The sequence below is a fragment of the Homalodisca vitripennis genome, chromosome 6, assembly GCF_021130785.1.
Source record: "Homalodisca vitripennis isolate AUS2020 chromosome 6, UT_GWSS_2.1, whole genome shotgun sequence".
NCBI lineage: Eukaryota > Metazoa > Arthropoda > Insecta > Hemiptera > Cicadellidae > Homalodisca > Homalodisca vitripennis.
In genome coordinates, this window is record NC_060212.1 from 15010841 (window position 1) to 15033608 (window position 22768).

At 39.4% G+C, this 22768-nt stretch overlaps 1 protein-coding gene across 3 annotated transcripts in view; it reads left to right on the forward strand.

Moving 5' to 3' along the window:
* Positions 1 to 22768, forward strand: part of LOC124364131 — a 199112-nt gene that overhangs the window by 121934 nt on the left and 54410 nt on the right. For all 3 annotated transcript variants that reach the window (XM_046819349.1, XM_046819351.1, XM_046819352.1), the window contains exon 3: positions 3010 to 3089. The gene's annotated coding sequence lies outside the window, so the exon portion shown is untranslated. The remainder of the gene's footprint in view (positions 1 to 3009; positions 3090 to 22768) is intronic.

A 22768-nucleotide genomic window follows, 5' to 3' on the forward strand; every position in this document is an offset into this window, starting at 1 on the left:
AAATCATACCAACGTATGAAAAAAGCTTTAGACACATGTATGGTGCTTTACCTTGGAGAATTATTACTGTACGTATAGTGTCAAAAGTCCTATCCCCAGTTGTATAAGAACAAGGAATTCAACAGAAATTAATAAATATCACATAATAAAATACACAATTTTAATAAATTAAACATATACGATTAATGTTAGGACAATCCATGTAGTACCTACTAATTCATTGCTTAAATAACCACATTGATCATTTGCTAAGTAGCTCTCGAGATTGTCAGTTAGTAGCTAGAATGTGGTAATGGTGACAATAGAGGTTCGATGACAGAGAAGGCTGAGTGACAGAGGGTTTTTAATGGTATGGGGGTGTAGTAAAAGTCTCTGGTACGTCCCGCGTTGTTACTATATCCCCCGGGCCCTATAGTTTCAGTGCTGTACGTGTACGTGTCCTGAATAACGCTCTAGGAGGGGGTAGTAATCAAGGCTTGGAACTAAACCCCTCAGGGGGCATAGTTCCAGTTTTGTACATGTACATGTTCGTGTAGACGGCCTGAATAATGCCCCTAAGGGTGCAATACCAAGGACGGGTCATAAGCAATGACTGCAACTACAGCCCTGGTGTGTATAGTCTCAGTGCTGTATGTGTACTCAGTCTGAATAATGCCCCTAAGGGTGCAATACCGAGGACGGGTCATGTGCAATGACTGCAACTACAGCCCTGGTGTGTATAGTCCCAGTGCTGTATGTGTACTCGGCCTGAATAATGCCCCTAAGGGTGCAATACTAAGGACGGGTCATGTGCAATGACTGCAACTACAGCCCTGGTGTGTATAGTCCCAGTGCTGTATGTGTACTCGGCCTGAATAATGCCCCTAAGGGTGCAATACCTGGTCATGTGCAATGACTGCAACTACAGCCCTGGTGTGTATAGTCCCAGTGCTGTATGTGTACTCGGCCTGAATAATGCCCCTAAGGGTGCAATACCAAGGACGGGTCATGTGCAATGACTGCAACTACAGCCCTGGTGTGTATAGTCCCAGTGCTGTATGTGTACTCGGCCTGAATAATGCCCCTAAGGGTGCAATACTAAGGACGGGTCATGTGCAATGACTGCAACTACAGCCCTAGTGTGTATAGTCCCAGTGCTGTATGTGTACTCGGCCTGAGTAATGCCCCTAAGGGTGCAATACCAAGGACAGGACATGTGCAATGACTGCAACTACAGCCCTAGTGTGTATAGTCTCAGTGCTGTATGTGTACTCGGCCTGAATAACGTCCCTTGGGGGTATAGCTCCAGTGCTGTACGTTTACATAGCTTGAATAATGCCCTCGGGGATTTAGTGCCATGCCTGGTTATGTCCAAGGACTGGAATTACACCTCCTTGGACATATAGCTCCAGTGCTGTACGTTTACATAGCTTGAATAATGCCCTCGGGGATTTAGTGCCATGCCTGGTTATGTCCAAGGACTGGAATTACACCTCCTTGGACATATAGCTCCAGTGCTGTACGTTTACATAGCTTGAATAATGCCCTCGGGGATGTAGTGCCATGCCTGGTTATGTCCAAGGACTGGAACTACACCCCCTTGGAGGTATAGCTCCAGTGCTGTACGTTTACATAGCTTGAATAATGCCCTCGGGGATTTAGTGCCATGCCTGGTTATGTCCAAGGACTGGAACTACACCTCCTTGGACATATAGCTCCAGTGCTGTACGTTTACATAGCTTGAATAATGCCCTCGGGGATTTAGTGCCATGCCTGGTTATGTCCAAGGACTGGAACTACACCTCCTGGGACATATAGCTCCAGTGCTGTACGTTTACATAGCTTGAATAATGCCCTCGGGGATTTAGTGCCATGCCTGGTTATGTCCAAGGACTGGAACTACACCTCCTGGGACATATAGCTCCAGTGCTGTACGTTTACATAGCTTGAATAATGCCCTCGGGGATTTAGTGCCATGCCTGGTTATGTCCAAGGACTGGAACTACACCCCTTGGAGGTATAGCTCCAGTGCTGTACGTTTACATAGCTTGAATAATGCCCTCGGGGATGTAGTGCCATGCCTGGTTATGTCCAAGGACTGGAACTACACCCCTTGGAGGTATAGCTCCAGTGCTGTACGTTTACATAGCTTGAATAATGCCCTCGGGGATGTAGTGCCATGCCTGGTTATGTCCAAGGACTGGAATTACACCCCCTTGGAGGTATAGCTCCAGTGCTGTACGTTTACATAGCTTGAATAATGCCCTCGGGGATTTAGTGCCATGCCTGGTTATGTCCAAGGACTGGAATTACACCCCCTTGGAGGTATAGCTCCAGTGCTGTACGTTTACATAGCTTGAATAATGCCCTCGGGGATGTAGTGCCATGCCTGGTTATGTCCAAAGACTGTAACTACACCCCCTTGGAGGTATAGCTCCAGTGCTGTACGTTTACATAGCTTGAATAATGCCCTCGGGGATTTAGTGCCACGCCTTGTTATGTCCAGGGACTGGAACTACATTCTCACATTGCTAAGGGAGGTTTGTCCAGTCCTCGGATGTTACCAGAGTACGGTGTTACAATCCTCGGAGGAATGACGTCACAGCTTCCGGGAGTGCAACGGTGGCGACCCTGTTTAATCAGTATTATCGACCGTTCCAGCAGCTGACAGAAGATAACCTAACCTCAAAACTGCAAACGTAGAAATTCAAGTAGTATTTTAATGACCTTTCCAAGCCTCCAGCAGCCTTTAGAATAGAACCTAACCTCAAACCTGCCAGTATCAAGATTAAACTGTAATTCTCCTATCATTTATTTTATAATACAGACTTTGGTTTCTTTTTTAACCCATTGACACAAGGTTGATTAATTTTTGAAGCTATTACTCAATATAAAATCTTTCGAAGTGAACTTTATAGAGGTAACCTAAGCATTTTTGTCAATTTAAGAATTTCTATGTTCAACCTAAATATTAATCCATAGTTAAATTATTAAGTGATAATTTAGTTAATTGGACATTTTATGTTTCAGAAAGCTGGACCTTTAAAGAATCTGACGTAGAATTGGAAATTTGAAAAATTGGAACAACGCATCCTGCAATATGGCAGAAGGTAAATAAATATGTATGGTATTTGCTTTCTAACAGACACGTATTTAGTTTACAGCCGTTTCTAACTCCTTAACTTTTGCATGCCTTTGCGATTTAAATTAAAAATTCCATATCTGAGTGTAAACGAAGTAATTCATCTTCTGACATTCAGTTCTAGTTCAATGTACATTACTGTAAATAGTTACAATCCCGAAAACAGAACTACCCTTCGCGATTGGTGGTATAGTGAATGTCTTAGTCATCTTGGTTTATTTTGAGTGCGGAATGAAATTATAAACGTCTTTTATTCTAAATGGATTACGGATAATTTTTGTTGAAAGGATCATATTGGCTGAAGGTCAAGCTTTTGATTGTACTCGTATTGATCCAGTGCTTATTTCTTTTCTAACTACTTCCTTTACTATGAGAATTTTTATTGCAATTATTCACGTTTGGTTTTCGGAGCAGGAACAACAGTTTAAAAATATAAATATCTCAGTGGTCAAGTTTATCCTCTTTATGAAACGAAGGACTTACACATCGTTGGCCAGAAAAAGCTAATTACGACACATCCTGTTGGGTCGTTTTAAATTAATAAGCTCAGTGGGTGCCTTCTAAGGATTGCCGGCTAGAAGGGCTTCCACATTTATCAAGAACAACCCCATGGGATCAATGGTTTCGTTGAAAAATTAAGAAACTCCATGTATTGATGGAATTTCCGTGGAAGTGCTGAAGACTGGCCTTCAGCTATTATCGACTTACGTGGTGGTTTTAGTATATAATACAATGCAATACACAAAAAATGTATTTGTATAATCGTAGCTCTCTGAAAGGAATTTCACAGTTCGTGTCCTTGATCATCGTGATTGACTCTAACCTCTCTGAAAAGTTTAGTCAGAACTTCTTCCGCGCATACGAAGACGATCAAATACAACGATAGTTGTAGGAAATAAGATACTTCGCTAGAGGAATCTATATTTATTCTAGAAACTGATTTAGTCTTGTTGGACTTCTTGAATTCTTAAACCGCCCCCGATGGACACTTTGGAGGCTTTGGTTCTTTATTGTGCTTTAAGAACAGAGTAGCGGTAATACAAATATCTCATAAGAATCAACTTTTACAACCATAGCTTTGTTGTGTGTTGAACACTCGGTTTCGCCACCGTACTTTAGGACCATGTCTAAAATTTTGTATTGCACCCAATTACTCATCTGAGACAATGAGGATCACCTCTGCATCTAGATTACACTGGATGACTGCTCGATAAAGCAGACAGATTTATTTTATAGATTAGATGTCGAAAAGATGCAATATAGTTAGTTTTGAACGTCTTTGGTCCCAACATTTTCGGATCTCTTTACACGGACATGAAATTGATTCCAGTTTCCAGGAGTGAAGTCTGTGACAGTGCCAGATTTCAGACGATGTACTAAGCAGAAGGGGAAAGGAGCTAGACTCAATATTCCCATTGAATTGATCCTGCCCACCATAGCTATGTTATGTGTAAGTCATAATAGGCATTCACCTAGATTGCAGTAATTTTAAAACACGTTTTACTCATTTTTGTCCAAATTATGATTATTAATATAAATTATAGTTTACATAAATATTTTAAACTGGTGCGCAGTAAATAACAGTTTACAACTTGTAAAAATTACATTGTTATTCATCTAGCGCTATAGTAATCCGTACGCTACGATCTGCAGACGGAAAGTGAACACAGCGCCCCTAGCGGTAAGTTTGAAAATTCAATACGGAAGAGATAACAGGGGGAGTAAGAGTGCCGCTGTGCAGGAAGTGCGTGTTTAAAACAGTTTGGAGTGGCAAAACTAACCGTAATTTTAGTAACTTTAAAGTGCATATCAATTACTTCAGTTGCCAGTTAGTTGTCAACTTGTAAGTCAACTCAGAGCTCGTGAAAATGATTTTGTAAAGCTAATTTTTATCTAATTAATTATAGATTAAACTATCGTGTCTTTTAATTGTTGCACTAAACGTATAACAGGTATTTTCATACACTGCCAACGTGGTATTATTGATTTGATAACGTTTTAGCGTTATTTTAATTCTTCAAACATTAACATGACAATAGGTTTTGCAAATAGTTCTGTGCTGGATTTCTCGAAATAGTGGGATTTCGTTATTAAACACATTTTTTACGGAATTGGCACTTTTAAAATATTAAAAAAGGGGTAAATAAATGTTGCATGTCGTAGAGAATGTGGGTAATTATGGAATGTGGGGGGGGGGGGGGTTAATAGGATGTCGACAATTCTTAACTGAAGACAATTCTCATGTTGCAGTTTTATGCGCCTGGAGACACCGATTCATACTTCTCTATTAGTGGTAGGATGGCATGGCTGGGTAGTTAGTTGTATATCCACAGAACAAGATGTAAGATGAATTGCTATCTAGACATAGAAGACAATGGAGCTTCAACTACAGAAAGCTGGAAAGTTTCATTAGAACCTAAACTGGTTTAGTTGAGCTAGAACAAACTGCTCTAACCTGAACTTGCTGATGGCCAATAAAACAGACATAATATTACATTATCGAATTACAGTCTGATATCCACATTCATCTCTCTGCAAGGACTATGACTGATTAAGACGAAGTGGAAGTTAAGTATCTAATTATGCAACAGTGGTTGCATCATGTCATCCTGAAATTTTTTGATCCTTTGGCAACCATGACAGGTATTAAGGGATCGCCTTTGGATAGTTTCATCTTCTATTGGTCTGCTTTGCGGAAAGACCAGCGTGATAGATAAGGACACCCATATAAATAGGAAGCACTGTTGATGACTGGATTAGAAATATATTTCCAGTTCATCGGCTATTTAAAAAGAGAAAAATGCTAACCCATTGACCTAAGGTTTAGAGCTAACCCTGTGGCCAAATGAGTAAGATTCTCGGGTATGTATTTCCTAGAATCCTTCGTAGCAACAACCAGGATTGCTTCGACGACTCATCGTTCCGGAAAAGGAAGTGCTGTCGTACTGAAACCCTAAGATCAGTTGACGATCTCTATTTTTCCACTCATCAGTTAAAGAAGTTCCTATCTATAGGAACCTATGCAGGAGGGTTTAATAGTCCTCTATCCCCATCTCAGTATTGATGGAACTATAATTGAGTTCCGTCCTTTTGGTATTATTCCTTCAGGGCTGGCTAGTTGTGATCCCCCGAATCTGCTAAAACTAAGTACGTCCTCCTGTAATTATCCACATAGTGATCATCCTTTTGGTTTGGAAAAGAAACCTAGTTAGAAAGATCCGTATAGAGTCTGGGGTAAGATAAACTGTATGCTAATGACTCTTTTGCAATCTCACATGTTCTAGCAGATAATATAGAAACGTTTTCTCTGTATTGCAATTGTAGATAATTGATTGGAGTGACTGGATATATTATCCTGCCAATCATCTATTTTCAAGACTCTGGCAACCCTTCCGAATCTCGCTATTGTACTTCGCAGGGAGAGAAGGTCGATGCACCTTGAGATAAGAAATTTGGAACTTGTTCCTTAGTAGCAACGTTCTGTGTCTAAACCTACCAAATCGTCTTCGTCAACTCTAAGGAACCGTTTCTCAGAGACTACTGGTATCATGGGACCTTTCCCATAACTGGGATGGATTTGTCCTGTTCACAAAAAGTGAACAGGACAAATTCTCGATGGACAAGCGGGAGGTAAATTGAAGAAACTAAATAAAAATGTCCGTTCGAGTTGAAACAATTATACCAGTGTGGAATTCCCTTTTGTCATAGTGCCCTACTAGATTTTGTCACAGATTCATAAAATACTAGATTCATAAAAACAGTTGGAGGTAACCTGATAAATCTCTGCAAATGTTATTTCATATAGCCTACGTTTCCTCCAGTTACCTCTTTTACCTCACAATTTGTCATGGATTTAGAGTCTCATTCAATATCCTGGTTCTCGTCACCGAGAGGTACCACCACTGACTGATGAGTGACCATCTTTTAGTTTAAGCCAAAATGCAATAAAGTTCTTTTTCTCGCTTGCATGGTGGAAGGGTCTGTAGGTAGATATACCATGTCAAAGTGAAGGTAACCACCTGGAATGATTTCTTGAGTTTATCGCGTCATTCCTATTTCCATGGGGAATGGGCCCGAGCTGTGAAGGCCGAGGAGAGGACGGTTGGACAATGTCGATGGAAAGGTAGAGGAGTGTTTCGAGGCTAGGAGGTGGGTCGGGGAACTGTAGACGGCTGCGACGGCTGCCACACCTGCCCTACCTCGCCCGACCTTCCCGGCCTCCGCCCCCGCGGCTCCAGCTGTCGCTGTCTGATCCTTGTTGCTCCAGAGGTAGACACCGGTTTGGCGAGTGGTCCTAGTAACTTCTGGTTTGCCGAAAATATTTAACTCCAAAATTTGATTTCAGTGGCTCTTTCTCGTACGCGTCTTGTATTTTTTAACCAAAACCAGATGGAGTATTGGAGCAAAGTATCTAAGTAAGTCTAAAAATCAAGTAAGTTTTGTAACTAGAGCATTTATTGGGTTATTGAGTTTATTGAAGCTACGCCATAGTGAAATCACATCTCGACATACTGAAAACTATGTGTCACTGCTCTACTTATAACACATTGAGATTTAGCACACAGTTGCGATGGTTGTCTTAACAGGCCTCTAGGATTCTAAGGGATGCATAAGAAATTTGCCTCCCCTAGACCATTGAGGTCGGCTATTTTTGGAAAGAGTCAATCATTAACAAATAGTCAACAGTCAAGTATTTATTGCGGAGACAAAAGGTACATTTGTATAGCAAACGTCAAGTATCTAATAATTTTGACACGCATACCACATCGAACTCTCATTTATACATACAATTATGACACTCATTCTGCTCCATTCATCGCCAATGTTTCCCACCCGAATTCGAGAGTATGTCTTCTGATTGTGCGGTCTCCCAGTTGTATACGCCTTAAACTCGTTCACGCTATAAAACGCGTTCGACACTAGCCAGCGTTTCAAACGAGTTTTAAATGCTTTATGCGTAGGCGAATTTTTAATTTCATTTAGCAAGCTGTTGATGATATGAACTCCTGCCTGTGAGGGCAAACGTTCATGAACTACCGTCCTGTGTCTCCTGGTTCGGTAGTTTTCTCTGCCTCTTGTCTCATACGAGTGAACATCCCGTCCGTTGGTCAAGGTGCATTTAAGCATACAATATGACGTTGTTTCTAAAATGTAGAGACTTAGTAGAGTCAACAGTTGCGATCTTTTGAAAACTGGCCTGCAAATCTAGAGAGTATGTTCAGAACTAGAAGATTTACTCAAACATGCAAAACATATCTTTGAATTCAATGAACGTTGTAGAGGAAACGATAACTAATCCTCTGTTTGAAAATAGAATATCTACATCTTTTCACTGATCTTCATCAATTAACATTTTGTTTTACAATCACAAAACTATCATGTTTACAATTAACAATGAGGTGCTTCGAGATGTTATTAAACTTTTGTCTTGTCCAGAAATTCCTAAATTGATAAAATGAGGTGATCCCTATAAAGTTTACTTCAAAAGATTTTATGTTCAATAATAACTCCAACAATTATTCAACCTTGTGTCAGTGGGTTAAAAAAGAAACCAAAGTCTGTATTATAAAATAAATGATAGGAGGATTACAGTTAAATATTTTCATCTAACTAGATATTCGCAGAATTGAGGTTAGGTTCTATTCTATAGGCTACTAGGAGCGTCATTAACATACTGCTTGTATTTCTACGTTCGAGTTTTGAGGTTAGGTTTGTCTTGGCGTTTTCTAAAACAAATTCTTGCTATCCACTTGTTTATTTTAGTCATGATGATAAAAGTGGGGGTCGATATCATATCACATTTACTACAATAAGTTATCAATTTCTAGTTCGACTGAACTGTTATAAAAGATAACGGTTCGAGTTTCAACGAACGAAAGCGTCCTTCCTCAACAATAATGCAGTCGCCCTATCCTGTCCGATCGCCGTGACGTCATATACCCACCCACACCAACCCTTCACCCACCACCCACCCGGGGCCCACCCATCCCGTTATCATCGCCCTAGCTCGCTAGTTGACGCACTTCAGTGTTCACTACAGTTGAAATCTCCTTGGTCCTTAGCCTTGAGCATTATGGGAATTGCCGGAGTCCCTAGTCGCTGTTGATGCTCAAGAGTGATGATAGTACTTAACAGCAGAGGAAATTATTACTTTATTATTTATTTATGATAGTAGAGTAAGTTACTCTTAGATGGAGAGGGGGGAGGCAATTGATGTTCTCTGAATTAAGCGGTTAAGAGGAAATAATTGGGAGAGTAACGCTCGCTTCCAGATATTTGCTAACGGACTAATGTTTATGTTTACATTCAAACACGGAAACAGACTGCTTAACGCTTTACACTCGTGGAGAAAAAATTGTGTTTCCAAAATATTGCGTAATAACAGCTGTATTATCCGTTTTTCAACTTTCAAGCACTAGTCGTTCAGTACCTATTTATGGTTGCAATGTTTTATAAGTATTCTGTGCACTTTCAACTCGAGAACATTCCGTGCATTACTGTTATGTTTGATGGGGAAACAAGTTAAATTTGAATAAGACTGCGCTAAAACACGTGATGCCTCTGATATCTCGTGACAAATAATAAAATTAATGGTCGTTGAGCAAACTTTTGCCATTTGTTGTTGTTAACCTTAAACCCTCAAGGATCTCATATAAAATTCCTGCAAATGTTCTCGTATACTGTAAATTATCTTGAAATGTTTTTTTTTATTTGAAAGCTCAAAAGAGACTCTTTATGATTTGGAATATGTACCAAAATAGCCTTATACGTTATTTGTTTGAAGTTTGTTTTTGACGATGGAAGGATTGTGAAGGAAACATGATTTTTCCGGACATTTGTCATAAAAAAACATTATTTTAACCGAGTTTGTAATTACGTGTTAGGTTAGTTATTTACCTGAAGAAGAGATCAGATTGCAGATCTCGAAACGTAGTGTTACTGATGTTTTAATCCTGTTTCCTTCAGCCTTATCAAATAAAAAGGCTGATATTGGTAGGTTTCCTCATAAGTTTATATTTTTGTTCCTCTTTGCTTTCAAAGGGAACGTGAAAGACAGGATGTGAACGTGTAGGAGGCAGTCAGCCATAATGGTGTTGCCGGGGCAACCAGGCATCAGAGCCGGGAAGACCTGGCTGGCGGCTGTGGGACGCTGGCAATGGCAACATGGCAACGGCACTCTGCTCTTGTCAGGAAATGTGCCAGATGTGCGCCTCCCCCTCCCCTCCCGGGAGGATGGGGGGAGGGAGCTTTATCCCGGACCCTCGACTCAGATTCAGATAGAATCCCTCCCGTCTCTCGACATCTCTTGTTTTTCGCACGTGTTCAGCAAAACCCACCTTTCGTCTGTCTGCTTTAAACTCCTTCCCCAGGAAGAGATCACAGCGGTTGATACATTTCTTAAATCAGAAACTTGCTGAGTGCTCACTTCCCTGCACTTTACATCCGCGAAATAGCGATAAATGAATTGTACCATGATATCGATCAGTTATCGATTGTTACTCATCCTGTTAGCACACTATGTCTGTATTGTAGATTTTGTCATCATCGCTTCATACAAACTTCCGCGTGGACGGAGTAAACGTTATGAGTGTTTTCAACGTGTAATTTCCTTATTGTACCGTGTTTTGTGCACTTGTAATCCATAAGTTATTTAAATTTGTGAAAAGATGAGAATAACTTTCGACCAATTGTGTGTATTTCAATTGCATAATGCCCCGAGTACCTTCTTTGAGCGCTCATACAAATTTAAAGGTTGAAATTGAAAAGTTGCCTAGAGATGATTGTTTAGATGTCTATAATGTAATGAAATCTTAACAGCAAACCCTATTCAACAGCCAACAATTGTATGTCAGTTGGTAACAAAACAACCGTCGCTATGTATTGATTCGTGGAACATCTAAACTCACCGTTTCTGATTTTTCCTTGTTCTCGTTTTCCATCTTTGCACTTATAAGTTACTCTCATTTCGAATCGCACAGAACCATTGAATACTGAAGAGGAAGAGAGACTCTCTCAAACCCATGCACCGAATACCCAATGGTGGATCACTGAAGAGTCAAACGATTGTTTTGGTACCCCCTACCGGAATCTTATTAACAGCTAAATATTGGTAAAATTGTACTAATCATGGACGCTTTACGTAGTGCTCCATCTTTGTATCAGTGAATCTTTGGCATTCCCTCAAACGTAAGTTTGACAAGTCTTAAGGTAATTCCTGTCTGTCAAACCCATCATCACAGCCCGAGAGCCACCTCCAGGACATTTCAGATACACACTCTTTCTGCTTGCTCATCTCCAAAATCCTACAGGTTCTTGTTTGGGAAATTAACCTCAAACTTTTTGCACCTAATCGCAGAGACCCTCGAAAACCACGAATCATTCCATCTACTGGTGACAGTCTATGATGGACACTGTGTAAATAGTATCCACTAGACGTGATGGAATACTACCTAGGACGTAGAAATACATATTGCAACTGCCTAACGATGATAGTTAAGATCTATAGAAGATGGTAAGTCATAGGTAAAACCTCGTACAAGCCAGCAAGTGCAGGTCAATCGATAATATGACAACTGTCCTTGTATTAGTTTATCACGTGGAACGTCTATATCGCAGCTGAGTCTGAACTAATTTTCCTTTTTCCTCATTTGTACTTAAGGGTATAGTCACTGCCTCTTATATTGAAAGGCACAATACCACTGTCCTGTTCAATAGACAGAAAAAAGGAAGGAAAGAAACAGGATTTTCCGGACATTTGCCATCGTTAAGTAAAACAAAAAAATCTGTAACACTACGGTTCGATATCTGCAATCTGATCTCTTCTTCAGGCAAATAACTAACCTAACACATAATTCCAAACTAGCTTAAAATAAACAAATCATACCAGAGCGATGTGACACGCCTAAGTCAGGAATCACATTGACGGTTGGTCGACAAATGCAGACGTATTATGACCTGTATTCCGTAGTTCAATTTTAATAATTAGCGTTGTGTTTAGTTTTTTTCATTAATTGTTTTAGAGTTAGTGAAGTTGACACACAACATGGTGGTTGTGAATAATTAGTTATTTACCTGAAGAAGAGATCAAATTGCAGATCTCGAAACGTAGTGTTACTGATTTTTTTGTTTCACTTAACGATGGCAAATGTCCGGAAAAAAGTCCTGTTTCCTTTACAATCCTTCCATCGTCAAAAATAAACTTCAAAAAGAAAGGAATACCATTAACCAACGGAAATCTCATGTCAACTACCAGAAACTTTGTGGCATCCATCAGACGTGAGGATGTTGAATCTGCAAAATTAGGAAAACCATCAGATGGCTAAGAAGAGGAGATTTCATCACACCCACGATTGCAGTCTGAACCGCCTCCAGGACACAAGATTCACCCTTTATATAGCCTATTGGACATCTGCAATATCTTGTACTATCTTAGTACAGAAAGTAATACCATAACTTCTCATCTAACCAATCTCATCTCCGAAAAGCACGAATCCTTTCATCCATGAACCACCAGTTACAATATACCAATAGTCTATCATGGCATCTGTGAGTGGTATTCCACCAGACGTGAGTTGAGGAAGTCCGCAGGAATTTCAAGGTCATCTGAAGGTGAAAGAGATTTCAGCAGCTGTTTTCTGTGTGACATCTGCCACACCCACCGTCTCAGCATAATCGAGCCTCTGTACATTGCTGACACTCTGGTTTCTTCCTGATCTCCAGTATCCTGTAGAGTCCCACTTCAGAGGTATCTGGAGGACAATCTACTCAGAGTTCACGATAAATCACAATTAATTATCCAATATGTAATTCAAATACTTTCCTGTCAGAGATAACCCTTGACTTCCTGTTGTGGAAAACAATTTAATACTAGAGTTCTACTAAAAACTGTCCTCTGGACATCGTGTATTCCAGCGGAATCGACTCAGAACTAGTGGTTGCCAGAATAGTATTCGCACCGACACTAGCGCAATCTTGGTTCTTGTAGGAAAATCCGTTCTACTAGAACTAAGAAGAGTGAGTCATACTCCAGCCTATAGTATGTATTCTCTATGTATAAAATATATAATTTCTAGTATTTTTATACCTTATATCAAATTTAACATTTTTATCTGACTGGGTTTATGGAGTTAAGTTTAACTCCTTATTAGCATATTTAAGTGGATCCCAACTTAAATTAAAATATTTAAAACTGTTTTGTAAAGTTACATGAATTATCCATGATTCACCCACTATGTGCAAACTCAATATATAAATTCGGAAATTACGAAGAGTTTCGTTTAACAGTCGGTTAACAGTTGCCGGTTCCTGTATTAGGATTAGTTCTACGTTGGCCAGAACATTCATCAGGGATTTAGTTGTGCATGTGGATGTGTTACCTAGTGGTAAATCCATTAGACGTTGACTGTGACTGGAGGAATGATAGGATAAGCCTAATAAGGATAAGAAAACCGGATAAGTTTGTTAAATTAAGTGTGGGAAGGTTAATGACCAGGCAGTTATTTGACTGAAGAGCAAGAACGTAGCCAGGAACAACTTTTTTGGGGAGGGTCCAGACTCTATTTTCCATAGTGGACAAAGAGTAAGGCCCCATTTTGTTCCTTAAAAAGTTCTTGACCCGTTTCTTTGTTGAGAACGATCTATCAGCAGTACATGTCAGTAATACTGAATTATTTAAATACAAATAATCGTTTTCCAAAGAAGTAAATGAAAATTTGGGGTGGTCCGGACCTCTTGGAACCCCCTCGCTGGCTACGTCCTTGCTGAAGAGAGTGGCGTTCGTCAGGTGAAAAAGAAGTAGAGCAAAGTAACATGATTAGCAAGATAAGTTTACTAAGAGCTTATGTAGCGGGGAGGGTTTGGTTTATCAGGGAAAAGGTTAAATGGTTGACTAGAGTTATTATTTAACAGAGGATAACATTGCCTCACCAACGTTTAGGGCTCGAAAAGAAAGATTTCGTCACTTTTTCGAGTATTGCCAATTTTCAAGTTAGTAGGCATCTACAATCACTTCGTTTTTCAGCTAAAAGATTTACGAGTATTATTTTCTTCAATGCTGTTTTAGTTGTGTTCCTGAATTAGTCGTAATTTCGAGTGTATGATGTGATAACGTACGATGACATTCATAACCATAAAAGCCGTATATAGTTGGCTATGTGTATTTTATGGCTAGTTTATTAACCTATATATCGTCTTTTATGGTTTGGTCACGAACTTCACTTATGACTCTTCTTTCTGTTCAGACTTGCTGTTATACGAGTTAATTGTGTTATTTACAACGTTCAATTTCAAATCATTGAGAACGGCTTAGCTCTTTAGAAGAGCCGGTGGCCGAGCGGTCTAAGACGTCGGACTTTGGATCTGAGTTGGAGATAGTGCAGGTCAGATCCTATCTGTGACCTTAGCACGTTTTATCAGTGCTACCAACCTTGTGCGTATTGGCTGTCCTCCTTCTGTTTGATAAGATCCTCGCACAGGCCAGTGGACAATGAGGACGGGTAAAATAAGGTTTAAAAGGGATAGATCTCCTTATTCGCCATAATGAAAAGGGAATCACTGTATTGAAAATGTCCTTCTACGTTGTAAGCATGCAGGAAATAGGCTTGCACAGTGATTTTGCCTATTTAAAATCTAGTTTTTTTTTTATTTTTGGGAGTAAAAAATTCTACAGTAACTCCACTGCACTTTTTTGCTCATCACTCAATCGCAAGGTGCATAAAGGTACTTTGGTATTAGACTATCCGGATGCCACTCTGTCCCTATCTACTATTTGTTATTGAGCTATATGAGTAGGTAAATACATACGTACGCATTGAAAAAAAAAAACAATTTAAGTTAACATTAACGAATGCTCACTTAATTTGAGCTTAAATTTAGGTACTATCTTGAGGGATGTTTTCTTTCTTGCCAGAAGTGCGCTGAGGCCGCACTAATGACCAAGGGCATTTCCGATCGGCACTCTCCCGACCTCAGATCACGTCCCAGATCATCCAACCTCTCCATCGTCAGATCACGTCCTAGATCATGCAACCTTTCCAATGTCAGATCATGTCACAGATCGTCCAACTTTACTGACGTTAGATCATGTTGGGCGATCTGGCACGTGATCTGAGGTCGGGAAAGTACCGATCGGAAATGCCCTTGGTCATTTTCCCAAATTCAGTGCCCAAATTTAAGCTCAGATCACCTGAGCGCTCGTAAAGGTCAACTTTTAACTTTGGTACTACTGGTAACATATTTATGATAACCTAATCTAAACCTTCTTAATAACAAGCAGTGTGTAGAATTGTAGAGTAGCCTGCAGATAATACCAAAGTACCAAAAGTTTTGGAGAAGACGGTCTTTGTGACAGCTATTACACCTTACACCTGTGAAGGCTATCTTAGACCTTAAATGTGGATCTTCAGAGACATCGATTATTGAAAAGCTGTAAATGAATCTCAGATACTGATCTGATGTACAGCTCTAACTGATCATTTTTTTTCAGAGAAGAAAAATACCTTTTACGTACTTTCAGGACTAGATGTCTGGAACGACGGATTCGGAAATCCCCATACAGAATAAAAACCACCTCTGATTTCGTTCAACGCACGTAGGTGTAAGGAAGACTAGATCGGAACCCGCATTAATTAATCGTCTTCCGACGTCCGTTCTTCCTTACTGGCCTCTTTCTACAGTTATTTTTTTGTAGAAGTCACCACAATCATGTCCAATAGTAGGCTTTGGAGCCAATTGAGAGCCTTTCCTAATATCGCCTCGCGGTGCTGACTCTATGATTCTTCCGCCTCTCGCATTCGCAAAGTTCCATGGTCCATCAACAGCCGCTTCAGGAAAAGTCTGCCTCACCATGATTTCGGGTGAGCCAGACTTTGATGTTCGGGATCATAAACGCCGTCCATCAACCCTTGTTCTTCGTCGCCGATATTTCTTACCGCTCTTGGAGCATTGTTCTGTACCAGTTCTTTGTACCTGAACTAAGTACATTTCGCATGTCTTCCTGGTATAAGGATTCATACTGACGATCTCGGTTCACTGCTTAAAGAAAAGAATCAAATCTACAAAACCGACGATTAAGGTAGGCTAACTTTTATACAGAATAACAGTACTTTAACCTAATTTTTTAAGTGTTAACCAATTGCCATCCTGTTGATTAAAAGTTGACTTTGAGGAAGGAAGTTAATTTATTGTGCCTGGAGAACGCGGCAAGCAATCAACCACCTAGACTCTGGAACACAGATATTAATTTAGTGTATGGATCACAAGGATTGGATCTGTTGGATCAATTGGATCTGTCGCATTCCAATCCGTCTGTGGTATCAAACGCTCAAGTACTGAGTTATGTCACCTTCTCCTTCAATAATGTCCTGAGGATAATTGGCACACGGAGAATTCCTCAATTACTGTGGTCGAAGCGTCGAACTCATTTAGTTAACAGGCAGGACAGTAAGATGTTATTACGTTTATTGTTGTTACAAAAATTATGTATGCGATGAACTATGTTCTTAAAACTGTCCAGTGATCGAACAATTTTTTGTCTATTTTTTCTTTGTTTTGATCTCCTAGTACACACAAAATATTTTTTATCCATAATTTGAAAAATCAAATTTATAAGGAATTGTTCACGGATTGTTCAAATTTTTCAAGTATAATGTGATACTAAACGTGGTTCAGAGGCACATTACAAATTTATAATCATGTATTCCAAAAGGCGACCAGTATGGCTTGAACGAATCTTATTTAATTTAAGCTAATTAATTTCAAAGCCGCTACCCATTTAATTGAAACAACTGTCAAGCTAGCTTATTAAATTTACAAACAAATCTACTCTTAAACATCTACAATTCTCTTAATATTTGTTTATATTTTTGAAGTTTTAAGGGTTTTACCTTGGATGACAACAATATAAAAATGTAGAGTTTTCGCAATTTAAAAGTCGTAATTGTGTGGATTATTATCGGAAATAGAAGAAGCTTGTATTGATTATTAACGATACACAACCCAGTCTCTGCTGTTTATGTACGATTATAAATCAAAAATTGTAACGACGGAGATCTTTTTATAGTTTTCAAATTTGCAACGGGGTGCCCCTAATGGGGACGCTCTTCATACCAAAAACTTCTATGAGAATATTAACAAACCTGGCGTGTTTATTATGATTTGTTCCCTGGATATTCAATGCCAAAATTCCAGCTTAGCTGGAACACATTCAGGAAAATGTATGACTAAAATATGAATTATGAACACTCAGCATTGCAAATACAATTATTACAATAAAACATACAGGAAAATTGATGGAGATGCCAAAACAATCTGATTTGTTTAGTAATTAATACTAACTGATAGGGTTCAGATATTTCTAGATGGGATTTATCCATATTTTACTTAACAGATGAATCCGTATCATAAACTCAAATAAAAACTCCTGTGGAGCACCAGGGTGACTTTATTTTTCAGTAGATATTTTACTGGTGTATCACATCCGAAACATAGTGTGAAACTTGTACGAAATTATAAATTTTAGATTCACATCCTCTTTGGTTGCATTACGAAACGACACTTAACACAAATACATTAAAATATGAATGTTGAGTTTATATCTAGTTCACCTTCCTCTTAGAGCAGCGTCTGGAATCTAACGCTGTCACAGACTTGACTCCTGAAATCTGAATCTCTTTTGGATCTCTTCAGGCGAGCATTACTCCAGATTCCAGGAGTTAAGTCTGTGACAGCGATTTAATACATCGCCACTTTGTAGTACACATTCGGAATAAATAGAGAACAAACATTTTGGAACATTATCTCTACTCATTTGCAAAATATTATCGTATACTTAAATTGGACACGTTCAAAAATTCCGCAAATCTTATTTAAACATTTGGTAAAGGCCAAATTACATGTTAAATGTCCAGAGTTGCAAGCCCAAGGACAATAATGCATGGCTCATTCTTCACTGGAAATGTTTACCTCGTATAAAATATAATTAATTTTGAAATTTTCATCTCGAATGTCTAGGAAATAATCATTTGATTAATTACATATTGCTTTCTTTTAATGTTCCTTTCAAATAAACTGTTACAGTGGTAGTCATTAGAGTAAAACGTTTGAGTTGGAGATCACCTACCCTTCGAGACCGATCCGCGTGTCCTGAAAACATTGAAAATGCCAAAAACGTAGACCCCACTGGGTTATAATTAATATATTTTCCATCTGCAATTTTTTAAAGGTTGCAAGCGAAAATATACTTATGATTGATTTCTTCTGAGTATGGGTACATCGCGTCGTGTTGCTGGAAAACAGGGGTATCAGGGCGACATGAGATGATTCACTGGACTCCGATCAATTCTCCATCCCCCCGCAGGACTCCTGCCTACGGTAGGTCGTTACATCGTACATCACACACAGTACATTACAGAGCGGGGGGTCAATTCCGCCTTCTAATAATGTCCAGGATAACAAGGATGTGTGTTTTAGGGAAGTTGTGACAATTTTCCATCAGCAATTGTTCAAAGGTCACAAGCGAAAATAGTCTTGTGATTGATCTCTTCTAAGTATGGGTACATCGCGTCGTGTTGCTGGAAAACAGGGATATCAGGGCGACAGGAGATGATTCACTGGACTCCGATCAATGCTTCATCCCCCCGCAGGACTCCAGCCTACGGTAGGTCGTTACATCGTACATCACACACCGTACATTACAGAGCGGGGGGTCAATTTCGGGCTCTAATAATGTCCAGGATAACAAGGATGTGTGTTGTAGGGAAGGTGTGACAATTTTCCATCAGCAATTGTTCAAAGATTATAAGCGAAAATAGACTTGTGATTGATCTCTTCTAAGTATGGGTACATCGCGTCGTGTTGCTGGAAAACAGGGGTATCAGGGCGACAGGAGATGATTCACTGGACTCCGATCAATGCTTCATCCCCCCGCAGGACTCCAGCCTACGGTAGGTCGTTACATCGTACATCACACACCGTACATTACAGAGCGGGGGTCAATTCCGGGCTCTAATAATGTCCAGGATAACAAGGATGTGTGTTGTAGGGAAGTTGTGACAATTTTCCATCAGCAATTGTTCAAAGGTTACAAGCGAAAATAGACTTGTGATTGATCTCTTCTAAGTATGGGTACATCGCGTCGTGTTGCTGGAAAACAGGGATATCAGGGCGACAGGAGATGATTCACTGGACTCCGATCAATGCTTCATCCCCCCGCAGGACTCCAGCCTACGGTAGGTCGTTACATCGTACATCACACACCGTACATTACAGAGCGGGGGGTTCAATTTCGGGCTCTAATAATGTCCAGGATAACAAGGATGTGTGTTGTAGGGAAGTTGTGACAATTTTCCATCAGCAATTGTTCAAAGGTTACAAGCGAAAATAGACTTGTGATTGATCTCTTCTAAGTATGGGTACATCGCGTCGTGTTGCTGGAAAACAGGGATATCAGGGCGACAGGAGATGATTCACTGGACTCCGCAGGAGATGATTCACTGGACTCCGATCAATGCTTCATCCCCCCGCAGGACTCCAGCCTACGGTAGGTCGTTACATCGTACATCACAGAGCGGGGGGTCAATTTCGGCGCTCTAATAATGTCCAGGATAACAAGGATGTGTGTTGTAGGGAAGTTGTGACAATTTTTCCATCAGCAATTATTCAAAGGTTACAAGCGAAAATAGACTTGTGATTGATCTCTTCTAAGTATGGGTACATCGCGTCGTGTTGCTGGAAAACAGGGGTATCAGGGCGACAGGAGATGATTCACTGGACTCCGATCAATGCTTCATCCCCCCGCAGGACTCCAGCCTACGGTAGGTCGTTACATCGTACATCACAGAGCGGGGGGGTCAATTTCGGCGTCTAATAACGTCCAGGATAACAAGGATGTGTGTTGTAAAGAAAAGTATGGCAGAAAACATGGTAACAGTCGTGAGCAGGTATTACAATTGTTTTTAAAAGTAAATAGTGTCTTAATAATAGAGACGCATTTTTTTTGAAGTAGTCTAAATATATTTACACATAGCCTACGTATTTATTGGCTGAGCGTTAGCGAAGCTAATTTTCCGAGCGGCTGTCAGTGCACCTGTTTGTCCGCATAATATCTCGAAACCTGACCTACATGGTTGAAATTTACATAAATATTTTTATATACAAGCAACATTCGATGATGGTGCATGTCACTCCTTGGGCTGAGCGTTAGCGAAACTTTTTAATTGGTCTTATGAGTAACCATTATATAAATTTGTAGACAAACTGAGTACAAACATATGAAATTTTACCGTGTATCCCAAAGAGTTATTAACGAGATTTCGCATACAATATCTGCGATACCTGTTACTAAGACACTATTCCTACCTTGAAAATGGTCTCTTTTAATCCATTTCTAATTTCGAGCAAACTAAAAATATTGAACAATTGAACAACGTACTCCTGAATAGCTCTACAGAAATTTCCCTTAGAGTGGTTAATGATACATTAACGTTTATTAGTTAATTTGAACAACGTTTTATTCACCGTGGTCACTCTCCTTGAATTCTTCACAATGGTTGGTTTATCTTTATTTTTGTTAATCTGCACTAATAATAAACGATTGGCAACAGTGTCGCAGCTGTATTTGAGTTTGTAGAACCAAAACTCAACAACTCTCATGGAAGGGGTTGTGAAAACCGAATTCGATCTCGACAGTAAATTTGATTAAAATAAGGGATTTTCGTAAAAATGTGTGAAAATTGCAATAAATTTTGACATGAAATAAAAAACAAAAAGATGTCTTCTATTATCAAATGTCCTCTTTGTCGTATTCGTTACGTTAATGGACTTGTGTTTTATCTACTGTGTTATAAAGGATAACGTCAACTACTATATTTAATTTCCCTAATCTAATATAAAGGGGCTGCCCACTCTGGAAATACCCCGCAAACAATCTTAAAACACCCAAATAAAAAATCTTTAACTTAACACACTTAGGCTCCATTAAAGTAAGCAAGGAATGGAAATTTACACTTTTAATTTCTGCACATTCAAATTTAACTCCTAACACGTTTTAATGGTAAAAAGGGGGTAGAAATTATAACAATTAAATATATTAGTGTAAATTTCGACTTCTAAGTGTTCGACGAGCGAACTCACCTGCGCCGTGACACAGTTGTTCCGATCGTGATTTTGATCTTGCCTTAGTTCAAGTGTAAGAAATTAGGACACAATATTCTTCGGTGGGTTTAGGGAGGTGCTTGGCTACCGATGCCATTTCTCAGAATGTGCTGCTCATGGGTTTGGTTCTTTAATCTGTTTTTCTGGATCCTGGATGAAAAAAAGGTTTCGTTCTTATTCATTCTCTTAGTTAGGAGGAGAGGAGATTACAGTTATGGTTTTGGAGGGGTTGAAACGTTTTTCTGCAGTATCTCTAGTTTTTCCGCTGTCCTATCACCATTTCAAGACCAATCCAACTATCTCGACTTTGAGACTGGTTTGCAAAGTGTGTTTTTGACACGAGTATGCACTATGGCCACTAATTGTTGTTACGTTTGTCACAGTGTTTCCATTTCTAGTTCGAAAATGAATATGGAGTTCGTATTTGGACTTGGGTAGTCATGATGATATATATATATATAAATCCTAAAATCATCATTGTTCTTTGTCAATCCTGATTCATACCAACCTTCCTAAAATTGCGCCGTTGTCTGTCTATATGTACGTTAAATCTTGGTAAAAAGGTCTTAGTGACTTAGAAACTTGGTACATAGACGCTTCTATCGGTTCCCTAAGAAGAAGAACCCTAATACTTTGGGTTCAAAAGTTCAAAGGGCTCTCCGTTCTGTCTGTACAATAACCCTTGATAGAAAGTCCTGAAGCTTTAAACTTGGTACATAGGATTCTCTTGGTGCAAGAACCCTTTCTATTTTGGGTGTAAGACGTCAAAGGGTGGTCACTATATCCGCCACTTCGTGTGTATGTTTCTGCTGATTCAAGGAAGAACTGTATTGGGGTCAAAAGGTCAAAGGCCATTCTGCCCGACTGTGCCGTAACTCTTTCATTAAGTTCTATCGGTCTTTCGATACTCAGTTGCCTCGATTTATTTAACTAAGCAAATAGCCTTAGTAGAAGAAGGGTTAATTTAACTATCCAACTAGTCCTTGTATAAGAACGAAGTATATTCTCTGTCAACCCCAAATGACACTAGGCATACGTGTTAGAATTAGATTTAATATACTTCCAATACAGAAAGTCCACCTTATGCCATACTCGCGAACGAAAATGTTAATTGGTTTGCATAGGATTGACAGTGCATTTTAGGTCGGCACTCGATATATATCCATGTAGCCTAACTGTGCAGCTTCCGCCCCCTGCACTAATGCTTTGGTTGACCACAGAATAATAACTGTACTCAGTTGAAACTAAAACACAGGACTTTGCTGTCACTCAACACCCATCAATGATTTTTTGTTAATATTTTCTCCACATAGTTCAGAATAGATGGCAAGTTTCATTGCACGATATTTGGAAAAAAACTGTAAAACCCTTTTACACACATGTAAAAATCACTGTAAAATGTTTCACATAATTAGGCTACTGCGTTGTAAATATATATGAGTAATATATTATGATTTATACACTTAATAAACATTCAGAACATTTTTAATTCGTAGT